We start from the raw sequence: 18,815 nt of genomic DNA, 5'->3' as shown, positions 1-18,815 counted from the left end.
TCAGAACTGTGAGGTCTTGAAGTGTTAATCTGTGTATTAAAATCACCAGATTTAAATCCCTTTTGTCTTCTTTACAACAGTTAGAACAATTGATGCTTTGCTACAAGAGCAAGTAAATCCATCCTTAATCTTGTTTGTAACTTTAATGTTTTGGTTTGGAATATTTCTTATTTTAAAAAAAACTTTTATTTGAGAAAAATGCTGAGATTATGTTAGCATTGAGGAGGTTCTGTTCCTCAGTCTGGAGAAAGAGAACTGATTTCTTTAATTTAAGACGGATTTCGTTGGGTCAAAGGAAAGTTCAGCATTAAAATGGGAAACTAGACTCGCAAAATGCCAGGGATTTTTGTTTGTTTGTTTGTTTTGTCTTTTGTGTGTGTTTTTTGACAAAACAAAGTTGATACTTCAAAGTAAAGTATCATTATGAAAGACATTTATTTCCTAGAATTAGTGAATCTAGCAAGGGAAAAGAAACAGGGAAAAAATGGCCTAAAATATTCCATCCATTTGTTCTTTCTTGTTCTGGACTCCACCTCTGTTCCTAGGTTTTCCATTTCCTTCCACACTACTTTCCTTTGGGCTCTAAAGGAGGGTGAGTTTTTGAAGTCCTCCTCCTTTCTCTAGGCTTCCCAGGGTGTTTGTAAATTGTTCCCCAAGGATTTTGTGGCACTGCTGAAACAGTCCTGGAGCCTAGTGCTATTTGGACAAAGGCAGAGGGGTTTTCTTCTGCCCTGGTCCTTGTGGCTGACAGTTGGAATTTTTGATATATATTTTATTTGGCATTTCTAATAACGTGTTTGTCCCTCACTCCACCCCTTGGAGCCATTTATTACTTTAAAAACATCTCTTCTCTGTAAACCTCCTCTCATCCTTGTGAACTGTTTTTGACCTTCCCAGCAGTATAACTGAAAAGTTACTCTGGAAAGAATTCTGCTCACTTCCTTACCTGTTACCTCGGGTCATGCTCTTTCTAAATGATGTCTACAAAGGGAAGAGGTCCTCCTGCCTTCCCCCTACACACCTTATTGGGGTTTGCTTTTGTTTTGTATATTTATTTATTTATTTATTTTTGGTTTTTTTTCACACCTTAGTGTTTTATTACAGACTTTTCTCCCTGGAAATAATGGTATCAAATCAACCTACAGTTTACAACAAAACAAAACAAAACAAAAACAAAAAACAGGACAGAGTAGAATTGATGCATTTTTGCCAGGTCTAATTTCTCCCAATTGTAGCTGTTTTCCAGTGTCGCGCAAAGAACGGGTTTCAATAAATAGCCCTCTAGCGCTATCTGGCGGGGCTCCAAACGCTCTGTGCACTATGGCGCTGTCAGTTTCTCCGTCCGGAGCCCTTCCTCGGTTCCTTTCTCTTTCCCTCTATCTCTTGTCATTTCTGCTCTCAGTGTCCTATTTCCAGTTCCTTATTTTCCCTCCTGTCCCCTTTCTAGTCCTTACTACAGTTTCTAGTGCAGACAGAGGACCCCGCCCCGACCAGCATCTTAGCCCTTGCAACTAGATGGCAGGCCGGCCACCCAGATCATGCAGACGTTCACGTCCTGATCCCGCGTGGCTCACACCCATCTTCTCCTTTTATGGCGCACCTTAGCGGTGTTAAAAGTGTTGACAAGTCCCACGGTCTCCCCGGGTGGTGTTTTGAAGGGGCTTAAAACTGTAATTGGGAAGTTTGCTGGAAAGAAACAAGACACTGGGATTCCCGGCTAGGCTAGCACAGCCTGTTTAAGTTTGAGGTCTGCGGGCCGGCGCCCGCCCGGTGTGAGTGGAAAGGGGCTTCTCTGCGAGTGGACTGCAGGGCACCAAGTTTTTGCTAGAGGAATGGGACGTTGGTGGAACACTTGCTCTCGGCCCCTGGTGATTTAGTTTTCCAAGGGTCTGTCTCAGACTTCAGCCTTCATCCAAAGCTCCTGTCCGTTCTCTCTTCCTCAGTTAACCAGATTTATTCCCACCATGCCTACCAAACACATGCACACTCTGGAGAGAGGAGTGTCAAGGTGGGAGTAGGAAAGCCCCCTAGAAAACCCAGAGACTAGATAGAGTGAGCCAACACACACAGCTCGAGGAAGCCTGTGGTGCTAAACCGGAGCCTTGCTCATCCTGTACCTGTAAACGCTAAGTGGTGTGAGCGGAGCTTATAGGAGACAGCGCCAAGATAGCCGACGGGCCAGGTGCTTCACCACGGGGCTACTGTATTTATTTGTACTCTCTCTTTCTCTTCCCCCTTCGTCCTCCTTTTCTCCCTCCCTCCATCCCTCCCTCCCTCCCTCCCTCCCTCTCTCCCTCCCTCCTCTCTCCCTCTCTCCTACCTTATTTCCCTCTTTCTTGCCTCTTCTTCCCTCTCATCATCTCCTCCCTCCCTTTTCCTCTCCCTCAGCCTGGAAGAAACCTCCAATTTTTGTTTTTTGATTTTAAGCAAATCTCTTTCTAACTCCTACCTGAAGGGCAGGACACATGTGGCGGGAGGTGAGTTAGGAACTCCTAACTGTTTTCAAGGACAAACGAGAGCACATCCCCTAACACGCCTAGAAAGTTGCTACTACAAGTGAGAGAAACTTTTGCCTTGTAAGTGTTCTGAACAAAAGAGTGAGTCCCAAGTCTGGACCCCTTAATATAAATATAATAAGGACAGAATGAAAAAAAAAAAAAGAAAAGGTGGCCCCATTATTGGCTCTACTCCCCCCAAGAATTTCTCCTACCTTCTCCACTTCTGAGGGAAGAAAACACAGTTTGAATATAATTAATTGAAGATTGTTATTAGGTCATCATTAGTCAAAGTGCAAATAATTGCTGTCTATTTTTACTTAAAATTGACCATCCTGAGAGTGATAGATCGATTCAGAGGATAAAAATGATATATCAAAACATCAATGTCGATTATTTGAAATATTGTAGTTGAGGTTTTTTTTTTATTGCTTCATCGGTAAAGTGTCTGAAAGTGCGATGTTCAAACATATATTTATGTTGTCAATACTGTCAGAACTGTCAGTTTTACTATACCGGATTTGTACTACGTTTCAAATTTGCTCATTTGCATAAAATGCCCACCCTAGGATTCCCCACCCCACCCCACCCCCCACCTCCATCTCTGGAAAATCCCTGTCAGTTTCTTCAAAGGATTCTGCAATCTTTTTTTGCCTAAGCTAAAGTGGGCACTGCTTCTTTTACTCAAATTTCCAGGATGGATTAGATGTCTTTTTCACCATTTCGAACCTTAAAAGAGGCACTTCCTCCTTTTTGCCCAACCATGCAAGCATAAGCTCTTCTCCGAGATAGCACTGGAGCACTGGGGCAGGACAAGGGGATGAAACGGATTCCACCCTACCTTCTTGGCCACCCTCAGGTAAACCCAGACTCCACCAAGCCTGGGCATCAGAGCCCACCATCAAATTACCTGGAAGATTGAAGTCTTCTAAGAGAAATGAGCTGAGGAGTACAAATACTTTTTCTTTTTTCACTTAAAAGCTGCAATGGAAGGAAAGGAAATAGTACACATAAATGATGGCACATTTTACCTTTAAAAGCTTTTGAACTCCATCGAAAGACACAGGTTGCAAGCAGAACTGACAGTTTTAATTCTACCATTTTCACACCGCACGTCAGATCAGAGGCACTCATTTATTTTATGGGGTGGGGCATTAGAAAGGCAGATACGGTGAATTCGATTGTCTCTATCCTAAAAATACCAGAGAAATGAAACTCTCTCACTGGAACGCAAACATTCCATTGCTCTGTACAATTAGTCTAGACTAATTGCAATTTATAAATTCACATTCTGCCTAATCTTATGCTTTTTACACTCCCCTTCCTACTCCCAGGATTCTAGCAAAGTCTGGTTTAAAAAAAAAAAAGGCAGGACACTTCTGCTCTAGCTGTAAGTATGTGATGTTGTTTTTGTAAGCCTAAAGCACTTTTCATTATTCTTTTAATGTATTTAAATAGGTATGTTTGGACATTCAAAGAAGCTACACATGATTTGGTTCCGTGCTGTCAATTAAAAAAAAGGGGGGGGGAGGAATCTGAGAGTTCTCATGCTCATCCTTATCTCAAATAAATAAGTAAAGTGCAACGCAATAGAAAGTTTGCTGCTTGCATCTGTGGGTCGTCGTGCGAGCGCGTGTAGAAACATCTTGGAATCAGAGTTTGTGTGTTTCTTTCCTCCACCCCACTCTCAACGGCCATGGCTTGAGGAGGGATCGCCCCCCAGAGAGCTGTGTTTACTCCTCTGTCTTTCCTTCTTTTTCTTTCTTTTCTTTTCTTTTCTTTTTTCTTTAATAATCTCTCGGCTACCTACGACAAGTGTTGCTTAAAGAAATTCACCGGCCTTCTCCAGATACTTCCAGGTTTGCCATAATGATCTGCAGAAGAGAACTGCCGTCACTTTCTCACATCCGAAGGTGTTGGCGGAACTCAGAGCAAAGGGAGAGTGGCTGCAAAGCTTAATTACCAAGGGGAGGGTTGGGTGCCTCCCGGGACCCCGCGGGGGGGGGGGAGTTGGGGGTAAGGTGCAGCCCAGGAGGCGTCTTTCTGGACGGTGGAGTCGCCAGTTGGAGAATATTTGGACAAGGTATGATTCCTCATCCCCCTCCCAATGCCTTTGGGGAGAAGTGATATCCTTGTGTAACAATTAGCTCAGACAATAAAAATAATTGGAAAATCAGTTGGAATTTCTGAGTTTTTAATTACGTTTAATTTTGCACTAAGCCGTAAAATTACGAATGCCCCTCAATTAAACACTTTCCTCTTGCAAAGCGTTTAACAACAATTATTCCTTAATCAGTCTGAATGTGAGTCGCAAATGATGCTTTTTCACATCAAAAGGACGTCCTTCCACGTTACCTTTTAGTCATAAGAGGATTAATTCCTGTAATTAGAGGGATAAATATGTGCATAAATATCTCTCTCACTCTCTTTCTTAAAACAACAACAACAACAAAACAGTTTCCCCGTGTGCGAGACTTGGTAGGCGTGGGAAGGGGAAATGTTTCTGATGCTGAGGGGTCGGCTTCGGCCAGAGATCCTTTTGCGTGCTGTGGCCATGGGAATTCCGGGCCGCCGGCGCGCATCACGGAACTGGAAGGACACGGCCACTCACACTGATGGGCGCGCTCGGAAAGGGCCTCAGGTCCAAAGCTAGGGCCAGGACCATCTAGAGTCCTGCCGAATTTTTCCATTATGCAATTCACATCCCATTTTTTTCCGCTGGCCGGCGCAGCACGACTTCATTCTGGTCAGTGCCCAGGTCCCCAGGAGTGGAAGACCCTGCCCTAAGCCCGAGCTGCTGCTTGACTTTTCAGGCTGCAAATAAAAATTGAGCATGACCTTTTAAAACTCCAGTGTGAATATCTCATTTACCTAATGACTTTATGTCACCTACGGAGAAGGTCAATTTCCTCTTAACCTTTCCCCCGCTGCTGCAGTAAGCATTCTTCCCTAATCAATGGTGGCTCGAATGATCAATTCCCATTTTATGATCGCTGACAAAGTCAGGCTAGAGGCGGGGGTGAGACCGCCGCCGCTGGCTTAGCCAGGACAGGGGCTTCGGGTACGCCCAGCACCGCCCGGCGCCTCGGGAGGCAGCTCTCTCTCTAGTGAGTTCAGAGACCTTGGCAAACTTCCCTCCCCCACCCGCCGGCGAGACTTCTGAGTTGTCACTAATGCGAACCTGAAATTCACCAGAGCCCCTTCGGTTACCGACAACGCTCCCCGCTGCTGCTGGGGCTCCCCTCCCCCCTCTTCCGAGAGCTTTCCTTTCTAAGTCTGTAGGCAGGATTGCCCAACCCTAAAGAGAGAGTGTGTTACTTTTATTTTTTGAAATTAAAATTATCTCTTCTGTCTTCACAGTGCATCTCTCAGCTTCTCCGGGTTAACTTCGTGAAAACAAAGCAACAACAAAAGTCCAAGGGCCGAAAAAAAAAGCCCCTTCTGACTCTTGTGGGTGGGGGCGCGAGCGCGCACGCCAACGCCCCCCCCCCCCACTGAAGCCACTGTATCCCACTACACCGGGCTACCCTAAAGGATATATATTATACATTTCTACCTTCCCCCTATTTAAGTTATCCAAAAGTTCCTCAAGTCCGGGAAACAAGGTGGCAAATTACTAAATGAAAGCTAATTTGGGGGGAAGTTTGTAGCTCTTCATCTTTGTAGGTTCCAGGTGATCGCCTCCCTTTTCCAGCCTCTCCTACAGCAGCAGGACCTGTTTGAAGAACAGATTTCTTGACACCGGCTCTCCACAGATAAAATGAAATTCACCATATTCCACCCCAAGCTCATTTTTACCGACTTCCAAGACGCGCAGAAGCTACTGATTATTATCAAAAAGATCTGCAAAGCCAAGGCAAGCCTAGCTAGGATTCAATCGCAGGAAATTCACTGTTCTGGGACAAAGATGTCCTGTGGGCAGGGTTTGGGGCGATTTCCTTTGAGGGGCCAATTCCTTAGTTCTGCACTGACCACCTGGTTAAGTTAGAAACTTCAACTCCTTAGATTTCTAGTTGGCCTGCTCTGTCTATGGAGACACTCTTTGGAAAAGAATATAAATTGCCCCGCTAGCCCAGAGTATCTCATTACTTGTGGGCAGATATTTTGCTCAAATTTGAAAACCTTTGAGGTAATCAAATGAAAATGTGACAAGCCCACTGTTTATCTCTCATTCTGACGCAAGAGCAAACAGAAGTTAGGGTGGGAGTTCAAGGTGAGCCCTGCTCCTCAGAGGTTCAGACCCACAATGCCAGGGAGTTCCACTCAGAGGTAGCCAGAACAAGCCAAGCTCGTGCTTGCTCATGCAAGCTAAGCAGATAGTGCTTAGTGCCCAGTCTTACTGCTCCCTGGGCATGATCCCTACCAGGAGACATGTTTGCAAGTCTTGAGTTGGATTCTGGATTTAACTGGACACAAGGGCTGATAAAAAGCCTTTCTGCTTTTAGAAGACTGTCTCAGATTTCCAGACTTCACTGAGCTACAACCTGCCTGTGGGTCAGGGAGTGCTTGTACTGAAGTTTCCCATGGCTAGGAGAATTCAGTGAGACTTTTATCTGTATTTGACAGAGGAGCAGAGAGATAGGGGATGGGCCCCTTGACCTCAGATAATCACCAAGGCTTTCCTCTTCAGCAAATGTAATTCTCACATGAAGAGTAATTAACAACCTGTGATTACTCATTTTGAGACTTTCCGTTTCTTATCTTAACAGCTTTCATAGGGATATTGAGGAATATGCTTGAAAGCAATGCCTGGTTTCGTTGGATTTAAACATTTTGCATTCTTTCCATTTCTGCCCTAGTCTCCTCACACATTTAGCATAGTCTTGAGCTGAATTCTATTCCAGCATGCCTACTCCATACCTACCCCCACACCAATGCAGAGCAAAGCCATGCAGTAGTCCCCTCAGCTATAGGACACATTCCAAGATGGCCCAGTAGATGTCTGAAACCACCAATTCTACTGAACTCTGTTTGATATTGCTTTTTTCCTCTGCTCACTCATCTATGAGAAAGATTAATTTATAAATTAAACACTGCGAGAGAGTGAGAACAATAACAAAAGAGAGAATTATAAAAACATGCTGTAGCAAAATTTTTTAAAATTTATGAATAGCTTAGTTTTTAGCTTTTCCATTTAATGTCTTGGGAGTGTGGTTGACTATAAGTAATCAAAATAGCAAAAAGCAAAACCTCACAGAAGGGGGTGCTGCTGTATACTTGACTATTTCTCTGAGATGGAGAGTCATTCTCCAAATTAAACATTCTTAATTTGGCAAAAACATGGGGGTTTTTTTGTTTGTTTTGTTTTGGGGGTTTTTTGAGACAGGGTTTCTCTGTGTAGCCTTGGCTGTCCTGGACTCGCTTTGTAGACCAGGCTGGCCTCGAACTCACAGCGATCGAACTCACAGCGATCTACCTGCCTCTGCCTTCCCGAGTGCTGGGATTAAAGATGTGTGCCACCACCGCCCGGCTTGGCAAACACTTTAGAAGAAATAAAAATTTAAAAATAGTAATAATGCAGTCTCCTGCCTTTGACCTTACATTTGTCTCATTTGTGATAATAAGTCAAATTGTCAAGAAGCAAGTCACAGTCCTGGGACAGGAAGAATGCTCACACAGACTACCAACCATCCGAAGGTATAGGAGACAAACCTCATGTCCCCATCCCACTCAAACATCTCCCGGGTGAAAGAATGTCATCACTTCTGAGGTTTTTAGGTTTTTGTTTAATTTTTTTTGAGTCCTGGAAGAACAAAGGAACTGCAGGGACTGAAGGGACTCAGAATGTGACCTGGAGGCAGGTTCTGTGTCTGTCACCAGTTGATTGTATATTCTTTTTTTTTTTTTTAATTACATACACAGCGTTCTGCCTGCATATGCACCTGCAGGCCAGAAGAGGGCACCAGATCTCATGATAGAGGGTTGTTGGCCACCATGTGGTTGCTGGGAATTGAACTCAGGACCCCTGGAGGAGCAGACAGTGCTCTTAACCTCTGAGCCATCTCTCCAGCCCCTGATTGTATATTCTTAAGTCACCCAAGCTCTTTTCTTTAAATTGAGGCATAACACTTGGGCATCTTTATAAGATTCAGTATCATGATTTAATGTATATCTACAATGTGTGATGGTTAATTAGGACAAAATGCACTTCGATGTCATCAAACATCAATCATTTCTGCATGCTAAAAACTTTCATATTCTTCTAGCTGCTTTGAAATGTATCTCATACTGTTACAACCCATAGTTACCACACTGTGCTGTAGACAACCAGAATGAACTCCATCTATCACGTAACTGTATTTTGGTTTTCTTTAAATTATTTCCATAACCTCTCCCTTTGTCCTTTCCCATTTCTAGAGATTACCACACTACTCCACTCTGGGATGAGACCATCTTTTTATTTCCATATCATGTAGTATGTATCAGTTTCTGTCTGTCTTATTTCTCTTAACATAATGACCTCCAGTTCCCATATGTTGTTACAAATGACAATATTGCATTTTTTTCTTATGGTGGTGTAATGTGTGTACACCCGCACACACACACATACACATACACACACACACAGCATCTTATACTGTCTCATATTTTCTTAACCCATTCATCCATTAGTGTTCACCTTGGTTGATTTAATAACATGCAATTGTGAGTAGTAGTACAATAAATATGGGAGTAAAGAGACTCAGTGACTCTGATATAATAATTTGCTTTTTTTTACACATTTATATTGAAAAATAAAATAACTCAAAAAATAATTCATATTACATCTCATTTGCTATCCCATCCCATGCATCCTCCCATTCCTCCCTCTCTCCCGCTTTCACCCCATTCCCCTTCCCTATGACTGTGACTGAGGGGGACCTCCTCCCCCTGAATATGATGCTAGGGTATCAAGTCTTTTCTCGGTAGTCTGCTATAATGATTTAATTTCTTTTGGATAGATACCAAGGACAGAATTGCGCGAGCTCACCGAGATATGCTTGCTTCAGCCTCCTCAATGTTGGCATTAAAGGAGTACACCACCATGCCCAGCTCTTAATAACACTCTTAAATTTATTATTGGAAACTTTTGTAAATGTGTACACTGTAGTTTGGTTATATACAACCCACTTCCTCACGTAAACTCCCTGTAGACCTCTTCCAACACACTCTCTTCCTGTTTCAAATTTCTTTTTTTTTTTAAATATTTCTTTTGCTTCACTTTCTCCTTCTCTTTCTTTCCTATATCTTATAGTTTACTGAATCCAATTAGTGCTGCCTATGGATGTAGGGCCATGTATGAGAACAGGGGCAACCTAACAGTGACCACATTGCCAATGAAAAGAGATTCTCCTTCCTACAGCAGCCATCTGCTCTCAACATATGCTAGATAAGAGTGGAAAGTGGTGAGCCTCCTTCACATCTGTGCTGGAATTTTGACTGTAGATCTTGTGCAGGTCGCTACATCCTCTGTGGACTGACATCAAATACAGAGGACATCTTGTGCCACTTTCTCAATCTTCTACATTCTTTCTACGCCCTCTTCTGAAGTGTTCTCTGAGCCTTTGGTATATGCACATGTCTGTGTATGGGGGCGTGTTGATATAGGAGTCCCCTTTAGGGTTGAGCACTTAGTCATTTATTCTTAGCACTTTCACCATTTAAGTAAGAGTCTTTGCATTCACCATTGGGCCACTACAAAAGAAGTGACCTTCATGATCGTTGAGATTCTTACAGCTTCCAGTTTGACAATAAGACAATGCAGCAAAATAACAATTGATTCCTTCCTTGTACCCACAACCACCCCAGTTGTGGGCTTTTGACCAGGGTTACAGTAACAGCCATATATTTCTTCACGTAGAACAGGCCGAAGATCCAATCAGGAAGGTGTTGGTTACTCCACAGCAGTCACACCACTATTGCAGCAGTATATGAATCTCCCCTAGGAAGTCAGTATTGTAGTACATATGGCTCAGTGCTGGATAAGACTATTAGTGTTTTCACCTCCCAGTGATCCGCATAGCATCTTTCAGTACTAAGAAAGCCAGCCAAGGGGGAAAAAGTTTCTTAATCAGTTTGGGACTGACTTCTTTATGTCCTGCAACCAAATTATATGGAGCCTTCAATGATACAGTCGAGTTCTGATGGGTAGTGCTCTCTTTTGTTTTGGAGACTTCTGGAGTCTCCTTGATCAATATCTCACAAGGAGTCATCTCATGCCTGACACTGAGATTTTCATTTAATAACTCATGTTTTCTCAGAGCAGTTTTTTCTATCATGAGCATTTGTTATAGTCTTTCCTTTTTGATGACAGCCATTCTATTGTAATTTTAATGTTAATTTCTTTGAAGATTGGTGATCTTTAGTTCCTCTGTAATTAGTCTATCTATCTATCTTTCTATCTATCCATCACCTATTTTAGGCAAGGTCTCTCTTCATAGCCCTAGCTGTCCTGGAACTCACTATATAGATCAGACTGGCCTCTAACATGTAGAGATTTGCCTGCCTCTGACTTCAGAATGCTGGGACTAATAGCCGGCGCCACCATGCCCAACTTAATTAATTTATTTTAAAATATTATTTTACTTTATGTGTGTTAGTGTTTTACTTGCAAGTATGTACCCAAAAATGCCAGAAGAGGCCATCAGAGTCCCATGGAACCTAGAGTTGCAGATGGCTGTGCTTGGCAATGGAAGTGCTGGGAATTGAACCTGGATCCTCTAGAAGAACAGTCAGTGTTCATAACCACTGAGACATCTACCCATCCCCCGTTGTTGTTGTTTTATGCTACACTTATAAGGTTCACTATACATTCTGCATATTAATCCCTTGTTGCAGAATTAACTTGCAGATATATTATCTTAATGCTGTAGGTTACTTCCTTTGCTGTGCAAAAAACAAAAACAAAAACAAAACAAAACTTCTTAGATTGGCGTTTTCCCCTTTGTCTTTTCCATGTCTATTTCATGTCACTTTTCCAACGCTTTCTGTGTCAGTAACCTTAAGGAACAAATCCTGACAATATCTGACATTTCCGGGGATCTCCTGTTGGCCTATTGACATCCACTCTTCACTTTGTATTTCTAGTTTTATGAGCCTAGGGGTTGGCATGAATGGTTTCAGAATTCTACGGTAGACATTCTCTCCTGATTAGTATGTCCAGAATGGGTCAAGTTCAGTCTGGGTGTTGATTGCTAGGGTCTCAGTGGGCTGGTTGTGTATCAACCCTTTTCTCGTAATTCTCTTTTGGGGTTCGGGTAACCATGTCCTTCTATGTCTTTGGAGCACTGTACTTACCCTTGTGGCTCACTTAATACCCTGATCACACCTTTTAACTCTGGTGCCTTTCTTTATTAAGTTCTCCAATTACCCACTTTGATGTGCACCATCTGTTTACTGCTGGCCTCCGGTACACATGATGCGGTCGGAGAACTACAATTAAATGAGCTAATGTATGTAAAATACATATACCACAGTCCCTTGCATAGGACAAAAGTTTAATAAATTAGATATTATGTTATTTTTACAATCATTGTTTGTTACAACTTTCTTATTTTATATGTGAGGAAACCGAGCCCCAGAGCAGGTAATTAACGTGGCCTAATTAACTCAAAGCTCTAACAACCCAGAGGCCAAATCCCTGGACTGTGGCCCCAAGCTCACTGCTCCTTTCCTATTGTCTTGTTGAGTAAAATGTGTGTGTGTGTGTGTGTGTGTGTGTGTGTGTATGTGTGTGTGTGTGTGTGTGTTATGTGTGTGTGTAGAGGGGGGGCAGCAGGGGTCCTTTTTCCATGGGTGCAGGAAAAGGATGAGATGAGCCAGAGTCAGAGGCATATGGGGCAACACTCACCTTCTAACTACCAATAGCTTTGTCTCTACTAAATTACTGCTGAAAGTATGTCTTGGCAATTTAGAACCCGGTGATTTCACAATGGATAGAGCAGGTATGTAACAGGGTAAGAGATGCATGCTTGACAGGTTAAAAACAAATTTATGAGCACAAATTGGAAGTTTTACCAGGGGGCATAATAATGCTTTCCAGACATACAAGACACAGCAGCATTAATTTTCAAATAAAGGCTGATTTGGGGATTAGCAGCATGGATTACATAGGAACGTCATAATTCTTTAGAACAGACTGATGCGCTATGAGCTCCTCTAGGGACAGAACCCCAAATCCTCGCCCACAGACTCTGGGCAACTTGATTCCGCTAATAAAGTGATGGAAATTGTTCACTCATTCATTCCTCTTCTAATTCAATCATTCAAAGAAATGCTGAGTTTTGTTGTTTCTCGAAAACACTTATAGGTGTTGACATATAAGGAGAGATTAAATACATTTCTGGATCCAATAAGCTTATAAATGGAAATAGAGGTAGGTGTATAAACAGACTCTGGGAAAAAAAAAACAAGGTGGAAATACACTGAGCCTGCTATGGGAACACTGAAGAGGCTGCATAGGGCCAGGGAGTGAGCGTGGAGGAGACCCTGGGAAAGGTGTAAGCGAAGTTCAGTACCTCTCTCTCTACCCAACTGCAATTTAGTCTTCTAAATCCTTCCAAATTATCAATGATGTCAACCTACTAATATTGAGCTCTTCATTAACCTAAGTGTTAGTAATAAATTAAAATAAAACATGCAATATTGCATTTTTACTCTTCTGTAGCAGGTTGGCTGAGGTATACGTAGAACTGAGAAAAATTTAAATAATGTTTCCCTTGGTGACTAGAGTGTATAATAAAAAAGTTGGGCTAAATTTAAAAGGTGATATTATACACAGACTCCGTGGAAAATGTCACCTTATGAAAAAAAATTGCATTAGCGTACTGTACCAATTAGGTCTTGTTTATATAATAAGTTGGGCTAAGCTCGTCGCGCTTGACCAGCAAGAAAGACGCGACCACCAGTTCTTCTCTCAAGTGGTTTATTCAGGCTTTGTTTCTTCTTTCTCAGAGAATCCCCCGAGCTACTCCCGTCAAGCTCATTTATACCACCCAAACAGCCAATCACACTAAGCCACGTCTCACACGCTGATAGGCTCGTAGAGGCAGAGCTAATGCAAGCAGCGGGCCTTTTTCAAATAAGGGGTTGTTTGTCTAAATCGAGGCGGCTCTGGCTGCATGCCAGGCGCCATGTGGAGGCAGGGGTCCACAAAGGGCTCTGTGGCGCTGACGCAACAGGTGAGAGTACAGGTCTGATCTCCAGGAGGACACTGATGTATAACAGCCCACAATCTAAGCTCTCCACCAGATTGAGTGCTGAACCCATCCTGTCGAATGGACACTGATGTACAACAGTACTCAGTCAAAGCCCTTTACTTGGCTCAGCACTGAACCCGTCCGGTACCTTTTTTTTTGGAGGTGGGGTCTGGGGTACCAACCCACATATAATCAGACTTATTTCCCAGGAGGCCATTAACTGCAAACAATGTGTCTCCTGTGCAGTGCTCTGCCTTGCACCCTGAGAGTGACGAGGTGATCAATTCTTCAGGACCGACAACCACACTTGTGGAGATTGCCCCGCCTCAACTGCTGCAAACGCCTGAGCCATCATAACTTGAGTACGCATCTGAGACACACGTAAACGACAAATACACCAAAAGCATACCACACATACTGCAAGCATCAAGAACCCCAGGGCTCCTATTCCCTCCCATTCTTTCAGGTGGTTCATAGCCACCGACACCCAGGGGGAGAAGCCCAATGCCATGGGAGGATCCACTCACGTTGAATTCACAGTGACAATGGTGAGGCGCAGATCTCTTAGGGTATGTTCAAACTCTGTGGACCAGTTCCCCTGGAGATAAGCTGAAAGACTCTTAGACAAATTAGCAGCTCGTGTAAAATTGCTATATGGCACAGATGTAATGCATAACCCTGACATTTCCATTCGCATCCGAGCTGAACCACCTGTAATAGGATATCTACTTGTTTTTGTACCAGATCAACGCGTTGATTGAAAATCATGATGCCACCTTTCAAGTGTGCATTTATGTTGGTCTGAACCTCTAAGGCGGTGGCCAAATGCATACAGGAGTAGGGCCAAAAGAAACATTGCGTCCTGTAGCCACTAAAGCATTAGAAGTTTCAAAAAGGTCAGATGTATTCCAGCTGAAAGTAGTATTACCAAATGCTCCTCTATTAATCATGGCCATTGGCGTCAGCTGCCATTGACCCCACAAAGGAGCCAATAGTTAAAAGGATTGGATGGTATCGAGAGGTTAGTTGACCTGATACAGCAAACCAGGGGGCTACGGTATCACATTCTGACAAAAGGTTTCCAAGGTTTTACTCTTTAATTTGATTCCCTTTGATTTTAACAGCTCTTGAAGAGCGGCGAAAACCGGAGACTGTGATGCACCCATATTTTCACTTTCTTTTCCGAGATAAACCTCTCGTATTGGCTCCCTTCCGGAGACCTAAGGATTAGCTCCCTTCCAGAGACCTAAGAATTAGCTCCCTTCCAGAGACTTTCCCCTTCCCCAGGGGTTGTAAGCTCCACTTACCAGGAACTTACCCTCGGGCAATCCCTGACCACTAGGAGTTCTGAACTTAACGGTGGGGGAGTTGGGTCCCCGTACGGGCCACCACTTGTTGCGCCTCGCTTGACCCGCAAGAAAGATGCGACCACCAGTTTTTTTCTTAAACAGCTTTATTCAGGCCTTTTTTTTTTTTTCCTCTCAAGCGGTTTATTCAGGCTTTGTTTCTTCTTTCTCGGAGAATCCCCCAAGCCGCTCCCGTCACGCTCATTTATACCACCCAAACAGCCAATCATACTAAGCCACGTCTCACAAGCTGATAGGCTCGTAGAGGCAGAGCTAATGCAAGCAGCGGGCCTTTTTCAAATAAGGGGTTGTTTGTCTAAATCGAGGCGGCTTCGGCTGCATGCCAGGCGCCATGTGGAGGCAGGGGTCCACAAAGGGCTCTGTGGCTCCCCACAAAGCTCAGCACAGATATAAAGACACAGCTTTAAAAATGAGTTGTGCTCTTTGGCCTTGGCAGTAGAAGCAAGATGGCGGAAGGAACAGCGTCCTTTGGAGAGTATCGCGGTAAGACACACACACACACACACACACACACACACACACACACACACACACACACACACATCGTGCTGCGGCTATGGCTCTAAGGCCTACCACCTTCAGAAGTCTGCCTGTGGTAAATGTGGCTACCCTGCCAAGCGCCAAGAGAAAGTATAACTGTGCCAAGGCTAAGAGACAAAACACAACCAGGACCGGGCGGATGAGGCACCTAAAAATTGTCTACTGCAGATTCAGGCATGGATTCTGTGAAGGAACAATTCCTAAGCCCAAGAGGGTAACAATTGCAACATCCAGTTCATCTTGAGGATTTCAACCAGTCATAAAATAAATGCTCCGGTTTCAAAAATAATTGAGTTGGGGCTAATGCCTGGAGAAGAATTCTAAACTACGGCTGTTTATTTCTGAACCCAGGATGCATTCATACACAATTGGTTATACTAATAAATATAACACAATCTAAATCAGATATTTCTACATACTCATTACAAAACTGGCCATTTTCACCTGAATTGTGATTGACACCTAAGCATGGTTTATTTTACCTTGAGGATACTATCAAACCTGAGTGATTTTTTCCACTGACACCCAGATCTCAAAGTAATAAAACATTTGCAGGTATTCGTTTTTCCTGCTTTTGTTCACTGGCCTTAATTGTCTTGGCTTGCTTCTCCGATTTGTTTGTTTGTTTTTTCCTTCCCCATCCCACATCTCAAAAGCCATCTTCAGTCACATTAATTAAGTGTGCGTATATGTCCACATGTATTATGCATGTGCATTTTTATATTTTAGCTACACACAATTATCTCTACAACTTGGAACTTAAAATATCTTTTAATGTCTCGAATGGTATAGAGTAGTGACGAATTTGTTGTTTGTAGGACGTGTTTCTAAGGTGACACACTTCACATTGGCTGCCCTAAACGGTTATCTTCTAAAGGCTGTCTCCTTGCTGTGAAGAGTCACTGCTTTGGAAGTTCTTTTTACTTCCTCCTTTCCCTTTGTCTCTTCCTCTCCATTCTTTTCTCATTCCTTTCTTCCCTTTCTCCTTCCCTACAAGCTACTCAGAACCCTCTAACCATTCTCATCTCTCTTGTTCTCAGATTTCTACTTTCTGCGTCACCTAGACTAAGGACTTCTGGGGTAAAGTTTCTTGATACTCTCTTCTTCATAGACCTTGTTACTCTCTACGCATTAGTCACAATGTCACTGGTTTACATACCCACTAATTATTCTTCTACTTCTGTTTTAATGATGTGCTTGCCACAGAGGACTGTGTGTAGACATTACAGGAGGATTTGTAAACCAGCTACTCAATATAAGGAGAGAATATTACCCATAGCCACCTACTTTTTTATTTTTCACCATCATCATCTTCTCCCCCTGGAGTAAATATTATGTCTTAGTCAGTAGTTGGTCAGTGTGTGTAATACTGAGCTATATATAAAATATCATATGGATGACCTAAATTATACATACTATGCATTACATCTTATTAACATATTAACTAGTATACACACATAGAGTCACACGGAGATTCATCAGCAATCTCTGATGGGAAATATTTTGCATATTTATTTTAATTTAGTTTACGTGCATGTATGTGTGTGTGCAGGTTTGTGCAGTGTGTGCAATGGCCAGTTGTGAGCCACCTGAGATGCGTGCTGGGAACTGAGCTTGTGCCTTTTGCAAGAGCAATAAGTATCTTAAACTCTTGAGCCATGAGCTAAGTCTCCAGCTCCTCAGTAGAGAAAATATTTTAAAAATATTAAGTCCATACTTAATATGTATAGGTTTCCTCTCTTGTTATTATTATTCAGATAATACAGCATAACAAGTAACTACAAAGCCTTTATATTGTGTTAAGCTTTATAAGCAACCTAGAGTTGACTTAAGACATGTGGGAGATGGGGCTGGAGAGATGGCTCAGAGTTCAGAGTACTGTCTGCTCTTCCAAAGGACCCGAGTTCAACTCCCAGCAACCACGTGGTGGCTCACACCATCTATAATGAGATCTGGTGCCCTCTTCTAATGTGCAGGTATACATGCAAGAAGAATACTATATAGAGAATGATAAATAAATGAATCTTTAAAAAAAAAGACATGTGGACTGTATTGGAGGGGCTGAAGCTGGTGGACCACAAACAAGGTGGAAGCTGGCCTAGGATACAGAGCATGCTTGAAGCCAACCTGAACTTTGTAATAATACCCTGCCTCAAAGGAAAAATATACAAGGATGGATAAAGGTTTTATTAAAAAAACATTGAAGCAGGTTTAAAAACTTTAAATTACATATATGTATGTATGTGTGTGTATACATGTATTAATTTTTATGTGTGTACATGCATCACAGCAAGTGTGTTGAGGTCAGAGAAACATTTTTGGGAGTCTGTTCTCTCTTTCCACCATGTGGGTTCTGGGAATCAAACTGAGGTCCTCAGGCTTGACAGCGAGCCCCTTTAACTGCTAAGCTATTTTGTTTGATTTGTAGCATGTTTTTCAGAAGCTTTGAGCACCCTTGTATTTTAATATCTACAAAGAATCCTGAAGGCAATTAATTCCCTCTGAATACTGAGGAGGATTGTACTTGCATTGCATTATATTGCTAAATAGTGTATTGCATTTTGCTTTAATTTTTAAAGTGCACCTCATCTAGATTAATCTTTCTAGATTGTACTTTTCATTCAAGACTGCATTTTAAGGTTAAACTTGTGAGTGTATGTAGCTACAATTAATTCTTTTCAGTTTCATCCTGGGATTTCATTTTGTTAAAAAAAAAAACACAATTTATTTATGTTTTTCTCTTTGGGCTGTTGCCATTTTGTTATTGATACTATCATAAAGGCTTCTTTTGTAAGCATTGTACTATGTGTCTCTTGAAGTTTATGTGCAAAGATGTTCATAAACTTATGGTATATACTGAGCTTTATGCTGTCTGATATGGGATATTTAAATATGCCCCTTTCCAAAATAAAATAAGTGATTTTCCTCATGATTGTATTAATCTTCTTTTTTCTGGTAATAATAATAATCTATATATACATATATATACATGATATATAATATATCCGCTCATATCTTCCTCTTTTACCATTTGGTTCTTCTCTTCATCTCTATCAATGTGTCCTCTCCTTTCATCCTTTCCCCAGTGAGAGAGAGGTACTCACTGTGGTTTTAAACACTCATGTTCTAAGTGACAAATACTTTTTGTTATTCACCTTTGCTGCTCTGTAAGACATCTGTTAGTGCATTTCTTCCATTTTCCCATTGAGGTTTCCTCTTATTACAGTTTTTTAAAA

At 42.3% G+C, this 18,815-nt stretch overlaps 1 long non-coding RNA gene across 1 annotated transcript; it reads right to left on the bottom strand.

Moving 5' to 3' along the window:
* Positions 1-395: 395 nt before the first annotated feature.
* Positions 396-5,849, bottom strand: LOC311594675. Its single transcript, XR_014778189.1, has 2 exons — positions 5,677-5,849; positions 396-5,309 (listed from the first exon to the last, which is right to left on the bottom strand). It is a non-coding gene; the product is annotated as an uncharacterized lncRNA (long non-coding RNA).
* Between the last annotated feature and the right edge of the window lie 12,966 nt (positions 5,850-18,815).

Source organism: Acomys minous (assembly GCF_964271855.1).
Source record: "Acomys minous genome assembly, chromosome: 3".
NCBI lineage: Eukaryota > Metazoa > Chordata > Mammalia > Rodentia > Muridae > Acomys > Acomys minous.
The sequence above is the reverse complement of the archived record's forward strand: the minus strand, read 5'-3'. Positions and strand labels throughout refer to the sequence as shown.